Source organism: Ochotona princeps, chromosome 15 (genome assembly GCF_030435755.1).
Source record: "Ochotona princeps isolate mOchPri1 chromosome 15, mOchPri1.hap1, whole genome shotgun sequence".
Classification (NCBI taxonomy): domain Eukaryota; kingdom Metazoa; phylum Chordata; class Mammalia; order Lagomorpha; family Ochotonidae; genus Ochotona; species Ochotona princeps.
Genome location: NC_080846.1, coordinates 46,110,038 through 46,123,543, shown reverse-complemented (window position 1 = coordinate 46,123,543; position 13,506 = coordinate 46,110,038). Strand labels below are relative to the sequence as shown.

At 41.7% G+C, this 13,506-nt stretch overlaps 1 protein-coding gene and 1 non-coding gene across 2 annotated transcripts in view; one reads left to right on the top strand and one right to left on the bottom strand.

The window, feature by feature from the left end:
- Nucleotides 1-13,506, bottom strand: part of CFAP54 (cilia and flagella associated protein 54) — a 358,105-nt gene that overhangs the window by 132,760 nt on the left and 211,839 nt on the right. The window lies entirely within an intron of this gene.
- LOC118757624 (small nucleolar RNA SNORA36 family) lies at nt 8,413-8,541 on the top strand. Its single transcript, XR_004995294.2, has one exon. It is a non-coding gene; the product is annotated as a small nucleolar RNA SNORA36 family (small nucleolar RNA).

Sequence of the window (13,506 nt, the reverse complement as noted above, 5' to 3'; positions counted from 1 at the left end):
GACCCAGGGTAGGTATAGGATGAGCTGGGCTAAGTCTTGGTACCTGCTTAACCATGCAAGAGCTATGCCTACGTGTGAACCAGGTGTGACTAGGCTGTAGCACCCAATAGTAAGAATTGAATGGGTATGGGCCACTTGGGTGAAGCTACTATTCTGCCAGGACAGAGGTGAACTAAGTCAGTCTGGGCCAAGGACCCACCAGTGAGCGTGACATATGCCACTGGAAGGTGACCTGATAAAGGAGCCTGGAGAACTCTTCTGTTAGTACGCAGTCCCTGTAGGTGAATAAGAAAACCAAAGCAATGAGCAGCCAGACCAAGCCAGATTAATGGTATCTGCAAAAACAGGCCAGGCTGAGACAGTTAATAAACACACCCTGGAACACATAAGAACCAGGACAGGGTGCAAAACAGGTCGGATCAGGCTGCAACACCAGCCAGTTCATATTAGGGCTGGGACTTGGGACTGGTTGTGTTAGCTAGGCTGCAACAGCCACCAGCATGAGCTGAAACTGGGGGCAGACCAGGCTGGGTCAAGCTACAGTACCCACCCACAAATGCTGAGGTGAGGTGGGCCATAGCAGACTGGGCCGTAGCACCCAAAAGCACATGTGAGACCTGAGTGGTGGGGGACGGTGATGTAAGCCAAGTAGGGAGGTTGTGGTGGGGACCTTTGCTTGGCCACTTATCCCACTGGTGAGTGTGAGAACTGGGACTGAGGGCAGTCCAGGCCAGGCAGGGCTACAACACCTAGTGGCCTGCATGTGAACCTGGTTAGGGGGAGACCCAGCCCAGGCTAACTGACTGTATGCATGCATGAGCCACAGTAAGTGCAGGATGCTTGGGCTTTACTACAGTGCTGGGACTGGGAGCAAATCCTGTCAAGTTAGACTGCAGAACCACGTGAAGAGTACAAGATCCAGGATTGAGAGGAGAGCCAATAACGAAATGGTGGGCATCTCTGATTGGCTCCAACTCCCACTGGTGAATATGAGAACCAGGGCTGGGGGAAAGACTGGCTAGAGAAGTGGTGGCACCTATTGGCATTAGTGTGGGCTGGATAGTGGGGTCAGCTGGGTTGAACTAAGCTTCAACGACCATTAATGTGTACAAAAGCTTAATGAGATATGGGACAGACTGGGCCAGTCTGCTGTACATACTGGTAAGCACAGGAACCAGGGCTGGGAGTGGGCCTACGCGGTTGCTCCAACTGGGCTGTAACTCCCACTGGTGTATATGAGGGCTGAGTGTGTGGTGGGCAAGTTGGGCTGTGCTGCAGCATCCTTGGTTTATGTAAGAGATGGGGTTGGAAACAGAAATGACCAAGTAATTGCAACTATCAATGTGTGCATAGGCCGATGTGGGTGATGGACTGAGCTGGACCCCATACTGGCAAGCATACACAAGAGTCAGGTCTGGGATCACCTCAGATGAGGTTTCTTTGGGATCTCCCCAGAAAAACGCTGGACTCAGTACTCCAGTCATGGGGAGAATCATAGGATCTGTAGTATTACCATGGAGTGCATGTGTCACAACTGGGCTACCTCAGTGGCTTAGATAGAGCCCTGGATAGCATGCCCAAATGCACATGGAGGGCCTGCAGAGCACATCTGGTATCATAGCAGAGGAGGGAGTACAGAACAATTGATCAACAACCCATACATTCATTGACAGCAAACATCTGGGTGAATGGAGACTCTAAGGTGGAATATGTCAGCTAACGGATCTTGAAAGGTTTTCCTCATCTTTGGATGTACAAACTCAACAGCACTTTGGAACTATCAAAACCACTTGAGCCAAACCCTCAGAGCATGCTCCACATCGGGTACCTTAGAATGACATTAGGTGGCCATTCCCCATCCCTGGGTACTGAGGTGGTTGGGAGGGTGGGTGAAGCTTCTCTCCTTTTCTCCCCCTTTCTCCCAGATACAACGAGAAGAAAATTTGGAAACAATGGTTTCACCCACTTTCCCCTAATCCTTCACCCTTCCCACCCAGGTCAACTATGTAAACATCGTCAAAAATAAAATCAAAACAAAATAAAATAAACATAGAAATATGAGAAACATGAATAATGAAGACAATATAACTCCCCAAAAGCAACACTATTAATAAATCCATAGTAGACTGTGAAGATAAGGAGATTGACAAAATGCCTAAAAACTAATTTTTAAAAAAACTGATTAGAAGATTAACCAGAAAGACAGAGAAGTAATCATATGAGTTAAAGAAATCTGTGACTGCTCTGAATGAGAAATTCTGCTGGAATATCAAATTAAAGAAAATAAATCTACATATTCGAAATGAAGACTTTTGTAAGTCAAATAAACAATATAGTGGAAAGTCTGAACAAAAGACTTGCTAAGGCAGAAGAAGAATCTACAAACTAGAAAACAAATCTTAGAAATATTTCAGCCAGTCAAGGACCCCCTGGCATGCGCAAAACCTGCCATTGGGAGGGGTTCTGATGGAGGAGCCTGGGCAACTCCTCTGGCAGGACACAGTCCCTGCAGGTAAGCGCAAGAAGCATGATAGGAAACAGCCCAGAACAGGCCATGGAAAGTTTCCCACTGGCACATATTCAGCATGGGTCAGGAGCAGACCAGGCTGAATCAGTTCATGTCACCCACTGGCAAATCCGATCACCAGAACAGAGTGTGGGATGAGCCGGGTTTGGTCGCGACAAAACAAGTACACATTATGGAATGCCAGGGCGTGGTTGCCTGTACTGGATATGAATGCAGCACCCAACCAGCACACATGAGATCCAGGAAGGGAGGGGCAGAGCCGGCAGGGGGATTAAGGGCTGGTCCCCTCGCTGGACAGCTACTCCCACTGGAGAGCGTGGGCTGGGATAGAGACAGACCAGACTAGGCAAGGCTACATCACCTGTGCGCTGCATGTGGACTAGACCAGGGAAAAGCCAGGCTGGGCTGATTATTCCTGCTGGTGCAAGAATAAATTAGAGTGGGTGAGGGATGTATGGGCATAGCCGCAGAGGCTGGCGCTGGGGACTGATTCTTTCAAGTCAAATCACAGAACCACATAAAGAGTGCATAAACCGGGACAGAGAGACCTGAGAGGGACAGAGAGACCTGGGAGGGAAAAAGTGGGTTCCCCCTTCTTGGGTCACTATTCCCGTGGGAGGGCATGAAAACTAGGACGGGAGCTGGGATGGCTAGATAGAGAGGCACTCAACAACACCCGTGAGGGCTGGATGGTTGAGTTGGTTAGATAGAACTAAGCTTTAATACCCATTGACAAGTACAAGAGTCAAATGGGATGGGGGACAGACTGGTCTTCTGCTACACATACTGGCAAACCAGGGTAGGGGGCGGGCCTGGTGGGGGTTATTGTGGGTCGCCCCAACTAGGCTGCAGCTCCCACTGGTTGATGTAAGGGCCGAACCGGGCTGGACTGCAACACCCATTGGTTCCAGTGCAACTCGGGACCGAAAACAGAACCAACCCAGCAATTGAAACCACCAGCTGATTGGGGTGATGGACTGTGCCGGGCCCTGTGCTTGCTAGAACATACAAGAAACTAGTCTGGGAATACTTCAAAGTTTCTTTGGAGATCTCCCCAATCGAACTGCTGGACTCAGAACTCTAATCAAGAAAAGACAGAAGACAGAGCAGATCAATCATTCATCTCAGCTATATGTTGGCAGCGAAATATGGGGCAAACGGAGACTTTATAATGGACCACATGAATCAGTGGACGACCTCATCGAGCGAAACTGGCAGCGATTCATAACCGGAGAACTATTAACACCACTCGAGCACATATCTCAGAGCACGCGCCACATCCGGGACTCAGGGTGGGCGGGAAACTGGGTGGGGCTTCTCCCTCAATATCCCCCTTTACCTCAGATACATGATGGAAACAATATGGACATAATGGTATTACCCACTTCCCTATCCCCCTGAACCTTTTTTTTTTCTTTCTTTAACTGTAATTAACTATGTAAAGATTGTCAACAACAATGCAATAAAATAGATAAAAAAAAAAAAAAAGAAATATTTCAGCCAGATAAAAAGAAAAGAAACGGCGAAAAGTACTACTCAGGATATATCAAATGACTAACTATACATATATCTTAGGAATTCTTTTGGACTGGCAAAACAGAATGGCTTACAAAATTATCCAATGGCTTATCAGCAGAGAATTTCCCTATTGTAGAGAGTTACGAACATTCAGGTACAAGAAATGCATCACCAAGACACAGCATAGTCAAAATTTTAAAAGTAAAACATAAAAAAGTCCTAAAGTGTGCGATAGAGAAATGTCAGATTACCATTAAAGGACTGACAACAGATTTCTTACTAGAAACCTCACAAGCTAGGATACAAGCTACGAGATACAGTCGAAGACCTTAAAGATAAGAAGCTGCGGACCCTCAATATTATACCTAGCTGAGCTTCTGTTTATAAATCAAGATGAAATGAACACCTTCCCAAACAAAACTGAAACAATTTGTTACCAGCCAACCAGCCTTACAAATGATATTTAAGGATGTAATGCACAAACAGAAAAATCAGCATCATAAAACAATGTAAAAGCAGAAAACCCTTTAGTTCTAGTACAGATTTAAAACAAACACAAGAAATAGATACAAAAAATATGGCTGGCTCATGTCATTACTTATCACTTCAGTAACTCTGAATGTAAATTCAGATTCTCCAACCAAAAGACAGACACTGGCTGAACAGATTTAAAAAAACAAAACCATATGCTGCCTACAAAAATATACACAGATTCAAACTGAAAGGATAAAAATGGTATTACATGCAAAAGCAAATAAAAAACAAGCAGGAGTAGCCATGCCAATGTCAGACAAAATGGACCTTGAGACAGAAACTGTTACAAGAGACAAAGAGGTCATTATTTAATGATTAAGGAATCAATTCAAAAGAAAACTACAACTGCACTAAAGTATATGTGCCTATGCCAGGATACCCAGCTATTTAAAATAAATGCTAATAGATCTAAAGGGATACATATGCTCTAATAAAATAATAACTGGGGACCTCAATTTTCATCAGTGGACAGATGAACTAGACAAAAGTTTCAACAGGGCCCAGCATCGTACGTAGCCTAGTAGCTGAAGTTCTCACCTTGCACGTGCTGGGATCCAATATAGCCACTGGTTTGTATCCCAGTGGCCCTGCTTCCCATCCTGCTCCCTGCTTGTGGCCTGGGAAAGCAGTCAAGGATGGCCCAAACCTTGGGACCCTTACCCACATGGGAGACCCAGAAGAGGCTCCTGGCTCCAGATAAGCCCAGCCTGCTTGAGGAGTAAATCAATGAACAGAAGATCTTCCTCTCTGTTTTCCTTTCTTTCTGTATATCTGACTTTCCAATAAAAATAAAATAAATCTTTAAAAAAAAATAATAAAATCCAACAAAGAAATAGAAAAGCCGAATTACACTATAAACCAAATGTCTACTGGATACCTACTATAATTTTATCCCAGGTCTGGTTGGATAGCCAGTGGCTAAATCCTTATCTTGCATTCACTGGGATCCCATATAGGTACCAATTCATACCCTTGCTGCTTCAATTCCCATCCAGCTCCCTGCTTGTGGTCTGAGAAAGCAGTCAAGGACAGCCCAAAACCTTGGGACCCTGCACCCACGTGGGAGACCCGGAAGAGGCTCCTGGCTCCTGGCTTCAGAACAGCTCAGCTCAGCCACTGCAGCCACTTGGGAAGTGAACCACAGGACCTAAGATCTCTCTGTCTCTCCTCCTCTCTGTAAATTTGCCTTTCCAATAAAAATAAATGAATCTCTAAAAACGAATGTACCCCACAGCTTCTGAATGACATTCTCCTCATCAATGCATGGAACTTTCTCCAAGACAGACCATCTGCAAGGACATAAAACAAGTCGTAACAAATTCAAAAACTGAAAACACACAATGTATCTTTCCTGGCTACAATGCAATAGAACTAGAAATCAATAATATTAATAATAAAAAATAACAATAATTAATAATATGAGAAATTCTAGAAAAGGCATAAACACATGTTTCTGAACAAATTATGGGTCAGACAAGAAACTAAAGGGGAAACTTTAAAAATCCTTGGAACAAATGATGAAAACAATACAATATAATGAAATGTATGGAATACAACAGAAACAGTACTAGAAGGCAAGGCTATAGAAATTGGTGCCCACATCAAGAAATTGTAAAGTATCAAATCATTGGTCTAGCAAAACATCTTAAGGGCCTAGCAAAATGAGAACCAAAGCCCATTATAAAAGGAATGACATTATAAAAATTAGAGAAAAAATAAGCAAAACTGAAATAAAAACATACCAAAGATCAGCGAAATTAAGAAACTTTTTTTTTAAAGATTTTTTATTATTATTGGAAGGCCGGATATACAGAGAGGAGGAGAGACAGAGAGGAAGATCTTCCATCCGATGTTTCACTCCCCAAGTGAGCCGCAACGGGCCGGTGCGCGCCAATCTGATGCCGGGAACCAGGAACCTCTTCCCGGTCTCCCACGCGGGTGCAGGGTCCCAAAGCATTGGGTCATCCTCAACTGCCTTCCCAGGCCACAAGCAGGGAGCTGGATGGGAAGTGGAGCTGCTGGGATTAGAACTGGCGCCCATATGGGATCCCGGGGCGTTCAAGGCGAGGACTTTAGCCACTAGGCCACGCCGCCGGGCCCAAGAAATTGTTTTTTTAAAAGAGATGTATTCATTTATGTTTTAAAAGACAAGGTTACAGAGTGAGAGAGGGAGAGGCAGAGAGAAAGAGTGAGAGATCATTCTATCCACTAGTTCACTCCTCCAATGGCCACAACAGCTGGGCCTGGGACTGAACAAGGAGCTTTATCTGGGTGTCTTGTGTGCATGGCAGGGGCCCAAGCACTTGAGTCACCTTCTGCTGCTTTCCCAGGTGTACCAGTGGTGATTGAGTTGGAAGTGGGACAGTTGGGACTTGAATTGGTACCCATATGGGATGCTGGTACTGCAGGCTGCAGCTTATCTTGCTGAGCCATGGCACCAGCTGCAATAGCTGGATATATGAAAAACTAAAGTAGACTGATAAACCACTGGGTCAATTAAAAAAAAAAAAACAGTGGATGTGAGAAGGCCCAATTTTATAAAAATCATTGATGAAAAATGAGATGTTACAAATGATGTAACAGAAAAAAGAGTTATCAGGAATTATAGGCAGCTGCATGCCAACAAATTGGAAAATCTAAAAGAAATGGATAGCTACCCGGACATGTACAATTTACCAAAATTAAGCATGAAGCCACAGAGAGCCTAAATAGATCAATAACAGATTGAATCAATGATAAAGTCCCTTGCAAGGGAAAAAAAAACCCCAAATCAGATGTCTGCACTGATGAATTCTACCAAACTTTTTAAGAACCAATCCTACGTATTCTTAAACTATTAAAAGCAACTGAAATGCAGAAAGTCTTATCAAACTCCTCCTAGGCTGGCATCGTCTTGATTTCAAACCCAGAAAGAGATACAACAAATGAAGAGAACTACAGAACAATATTGCTGATGTGAAAATTCTCAAGAACTTACTAGTTACTGACTCCAACAAAATATAAAGAAAATTATCTAATCAGATCAAATGGCATTCATCTCAGGGATGCAGGGATGGTTCAATGCAAGCATGAATGCAGTAAATGTGATACATCAAATTAAAGGATAAAAACCATGTGATTTTCTCAACAGACAGAGAGAAAGCATTTGATGAAATACAACATCCTTGATAAAAAGCCTTAACCAAACTGAGTATACAAGGAACATACCTCAACTCAGGAACGTGCTTCAATCCAATCAATGCAATATATAAAAACCCCACAGCTAGCATCATACTGAATGGGGCATAGCTGGACACATTCTACCTAGATTCAGAATCAGACAGGCCTGCCCGCTCTCACCATTACTATTCAATATAGCCTGGAAATTTTAGCCTTAGCCACTGCTGGGGGGAGGGGGAGGGGAGGACGAAATCGATAGGATGCAGATTAGAGAGCAGGAAGTTAAATTACCCCTGTTGGCAAATGAAGTGGTCTTAAATATGTAGGAGAAACAATGACTCAATTAAGAGACTACAAGAATGCATAAGAAAGTTGGGCAAAATTGCAAGATATAATATCAATATAAAAGTCAATAGTATTTGTAAGCACAAAAAAATGGCATGGTTGAGCAAGAACTTACAGGATCAAACCATTGGGAATAGCTACAAAATCGTAAATACATTGGAATAAATTTAACCAAGTACATGAAAGATCTGTATGGTGGAAATTTCAAAGATTAAGGAAAGAAACAGAAGAAACAGAAAAATAAGAAAGAATTATTATCATTAAGATGGTCACATCACCCAAAACAATTTACAGATTCAATGTGATCCCAATCAAAATACCAAAGGACATTCCATTGTACAGAGTTCAGGTCGGAGCAGCCTTTCTGTTCTATTAATTAAACTCTGGGACATTGAAGTGGTCTATGAGATCACTGGTTAGATGGGATCATTCTACTCACTTACACTCAGCCTACAAAAATGACATAAAAGAAACAAAAATAAACAAAAACCAAGGACAACTCTCTCAGACCTAGAAAAAAGATACTAAAATTCATTTAGAAACACAAGAGACTCCAAATAGCTAAAGCAATATTAAACAATAAAAACAAAGCCAGAGGGATCACAGTATCAAATTTCAAGGCATACTACAGGGCAGCTGTAATCGAAACAGCCTGGTACAGGCACAAAAATAGACATGTGAACTGATGAAACAAAACTGACACTCCAGAAATGAATCCACACATCTACACCCGAGTGATCTTCGACAAATGAGCTAAAATCCATACCTGTGGAACGGACATTCTTTTCTACAAATGATGCTGGGGAAACTGGATCTCTACATGTATAAGTATGAAACAAGATCCCCTACCTTGCACAAATCCTATACAAACATCAACTTACAATGGACCAAGGATTTAAATCTATGATCTTATATCACTAAAATTCTAGAGAAAACAGAGAAAACACTGTAAGACATTGGCATAGGCAAAGATGTCTTATTCAAGACATCTTACCCCAAAAGAAAAAAGCAAAAAAAAAAAAACAAAAACAAAAAACAAAAAACAAGCAAACAAATGGGATCGCATCAAGCTAAGAAGTTTCTGCAAAGCAAAGAAAGTAATCAACAAAGTGAAGAAACAACTGAAAAAATGGGAGAAAACTATTTGTAAACTATGCATCTGATAATTGATATCTAGAATATAAGGAACTCAAGAAACTCATCAACAAAACAAGCAATCCAGTTAAGAAATGTTCAGAGGAAATGAATAGGCATCTTGGAAAGGGTGAAATACAAATGGCCAACTAGACAGAGGGGTAGCCATCAGGGAAATAAAACTAAAAACCACAGTAAGGTTCTATCTCACCCCAGTCTGAATGGCTATCATCCAGAAATCAGAAGATAACAAATCCTGGTGAAAATGCAGAGCAAAACTACCCTACCACACTACTGCTGAGATCATAACCTAGTACAATCAGAGATAGTGTGGACGTTCCTCAGAAACCTGAAAATGGGTCTACCATATAACCCAGCCATCCCATGCTTTGATATAAGCCCAAAGGAAATTAAATCATCATATGAAAAAGTTATTTGTATCACATATGTATGACAGTTCAATTCACAGTAGCTAAGACGTGGAGTCAATCCAGAATGTCACCAACTGATGACAAGATAAAGAAAATGTGGTGTGTGTGAATGTATGATGAACATTACTGTCATTATCTTTTGCAGCAAAATAGTTGCAACTGGACTTTATTTTGGTTAGTGAAATAAGACAGGCCCAAATAGACAAATAGCACATGCCTTCCCTGCTTTTGGTAGTAATACACAGAGTACAAAAAGCCTGAATGTACAAAAAGAAAAAGCCTAAATGTATATGAACAAACTGAATTTCTGACTTGATGACAGATATAGCCATTAGTTGTTTTCTGTGCAACTATGTTTTTTTCTATTCTTATGTTCTTAGAATTTACTTTGAAATACATGAAATCTGTTCTCTTTGTATTAAAAAGAAATCAAATAATAATGGACAACACTGAGCTGTGCTAACTAGTGGTCTAAGAATTCAATTGATCCAATTTTCTGAAGAACTTCTATGAGGTAGCTATAGTTATTATCTTCTTAATGTCTGTGTCCTCCTGTAAATTCCTGTGCTGAAACCCAACTCCTATGGTAATGCTATGAAGGGCCGAGGGCTTAGGGAAGTGACGAAGTCAAGAAGTCTCTGCCCTAAGCAACAGAATGATGTGTCCTTAAAAAACCAGCCTGATGGGAAGTGTATATCTGACTTTCCAATAAAAATAAATCTTGAAAAAAAAAAACAGCTTGAGTGAGTCCATTTGCCCCCCACACACCATGTAAGAACAAGAAGGCTCCACCTACAAAGTATAACCAGTCCTAATGAGACACCAAACCTTGTCCTGAGGCTTGCCAATCTCCAGGACCTGAGCAATAAACCTCCAGTGCTTATAAACTATTCAGCTCAAACAGACTATGATGCCACTATTTTAAAACGTTTATTTGAGGAACTAAGAGAAATACACATCTGGAATCTACTAATTTACTTCCCAAATGCCTGTAACAGCCAGAGCTCAAACAGTCCAAAGGTGGAAGCCAGGGATTTAATAAGAGTCTCCCATGTGAATGACAGGGAATCAATTACTGCAGTCATCACCACGGCTTCCACAGTCTGAGTTAGCAGGAAGCCCAAGACAGGAGCCAACCCTGGGGGTCAGAGCCTGGTGTTCTGCTAAAGGACACGGGTGGCTTTACCCGCAAGGCTCCTATCCCATGAGGAAACTAAGGAACAATGATATTAAATCACATGCATAAGATCTGAAGGTAGGAGACTGGCTCCAGTTGTGATAGCAACCAAAAAAAACTACAGAACACAAAGTGACTGAACAATAATTAAGCAAGAAATTCTCCTTGTGCCAGAAAGAGATGCATCTGTAGATTAAAAGGCTCACAGAGTTCTAAGAAAAAGACACATATACTGGCAATATTCCTGAGCTATGAATGTAAAGGGAGAAATCTCCACAAGTTTTCACACACAAAGAGCACATTTCTTGCCAAAAGAAAAGAAAAAAATTAGACCAGCACTTTAGTTCTGATGTGAAACATACAAAGCTAGAAACGATGGAATAAGATCTGTCAAATCCTGAGGAAAGGCCACACTCCAGGAATCTGATTCTGAGCTGAGACACTACACTACATCATTCACCTGTCGGAGTGCAAGCGAAGTATTTATAGAGAAGGATTCAGAGAGACTGTCAGCGGGGTACCTCATCCGAGGAAGCGCTAGTTAGAAAGACGGGGAAGACGAGTGAGGGGGAGGAACAAGAGGTCAGCAGCAGCACTTGCCCAAGCCTGATGACTGGGACTGGATATTACACATCACCAACAGAACTCTTCACACAGAAAGGCAGCTGTTCAAAAAACAATGCGCAAGCACTTTGCAGAAAAAGCATTAAAGTATCTCAGTCAAGTCTAGGAGTTGGGTAAAGAAAAGTAGGAAAATTCTAAATCTTCTCTAGAAGACAAAAATAGGAAAGAAAGATCCATTTAAGAAACTCATCTAGTTATTTCCATAACTACCTGGACTGGCAAGAGTTGACATAACAAGGGGTGGAGGGTTGCACATGTCAAGATGTTAGGACTATACAAGGAAGAGTATAATTGATGTTTCCAATAGTAATAATACAAAAAATGTGAAAAAGAAAACGTGACTGAGCTGGCATTGTGTCACAGCCAGCTAAACCCCTGCTTGGGATGTCCACGTCTTACACTGTATATATGTTATCTCATTTAATTATTCCAGTTAAACAGCTCTATCCTCAATTCGCAGATAAATCATAAAGCATGCAAGACCATAGGAGCAATATGTAATAGCCCCACGATTCAAGCTGAGTCCCTCTAGATTCCAAACCTTCTAAACATCTCTCTCTCTGCATTCTCCAGTGCCTTCCTGTTCCTGCTAAGCTGTGTGTCTCCTTGCCAAAGCACTCTCCACTATGGTTTTTTCCCCTTCATTTACTGAGGCCCTTTCACACAGCACAAATGGCATTAAGTGCTACACGCTTGGTTTTCATTATGATTTGTACCTTGACTAAAGAATATTTTTCAGATATTTGTTACAAAACTTATGTGTCATAGGTGTGGAAGATATTTTTAAAGTAATAAGCAAAAAGAAGAAAGTAAATTTCATCCATAATTATATGAGCTAACAAAAAGACTCAGAGGATTAAGGTTTGAATCATTCTTGTCTATATTTCCAAAGTTATCATGACATGTATTAGTAGTATTTAATTATTTTTACTTGCATATTTTTCCAGTGGAGTAAGAACATCTTTCTATTGTAAGAAAACTATTCCTCAATATCATAGGAATTCACCAAACAGAAACTATACTACTTTTTCTTCCTTTCTGTCTCTCCTCCTCTCTGTACATCTGACTTTCCAATAAAAATAAAATAAATCCTTAAAAAAAGAAACTATGCTATTATATTATTTTTAAGGGACTGATGAATTGATTGATTTCAGTCACTGGGATATCAGGTGATATCCCAAATATCACCAAAAAACCCAAATTTTTACCTAAGAATTTTGTGTTCTAGTAGAGGCTACAGGCAGGTAAATTGTCCTCAACAACCAAAAATGTGAGTGTTACAATGAGAATACACAGAAGGGGCTGGGTAGCTAACCAACTTTGAGGTCAGGATGTGACTGAGGTCATGGATTAAGAGGAACATTTGCCAAGTATTGACAGAGAGAGGAGAGTAAGAGCAGGCGGAGAAGGGATTCTGTAGAACATTCTTCCAAACAGAGGAAACAACATGTAGGAAGACCTAAAGCAAACACATGGCAACTACATTGACTCTACGTGCCTCAAGTGTTGAGGGGGAAGAGGGATATCCCAGCAATGCAAAGGAACCACAGGATAAGCGGCTTTTGCAGCCAAAATAGACAGACAGCCTTTATCAGGGGACTAACTAGGGAAACATCACACAGGAGGTAATTTACATGAGGAAGAGAGGGAGGAGGCACTCTGAGAGAACGAAGCATCTGAGAATGAGAGATTTTAAAAAATTTTAATCTGGGTCCAATGTGATGGCTCAATTGGCTGGCCCTCCCCTTGCAAGCACTGGGATTCCATTTGGTACCGGTTTGTGTCCTGCTTGCTCTACTTCCCAATCAGCTCCCTGCTTGTGGGCTGGGAAGGCAATGGAGGATGGCCCAAAGCTTTGGGCATCTGTACCCACGTGGGAGACCAGGAAGAAGTTCTTGGTAATTGCAGCTACTGAGGGAGTAAACTAGTGAGTGGAAAATCTTTGTCTCTCTCTCTCTGGGAATTTGCCTTTTAATAAAACTTAAATAAATCTTTAAAAATTTTAAAAAAGAAATTGTAATCTATGCCTGTAAAATCAAATGTTTTGGAGGGCCCTT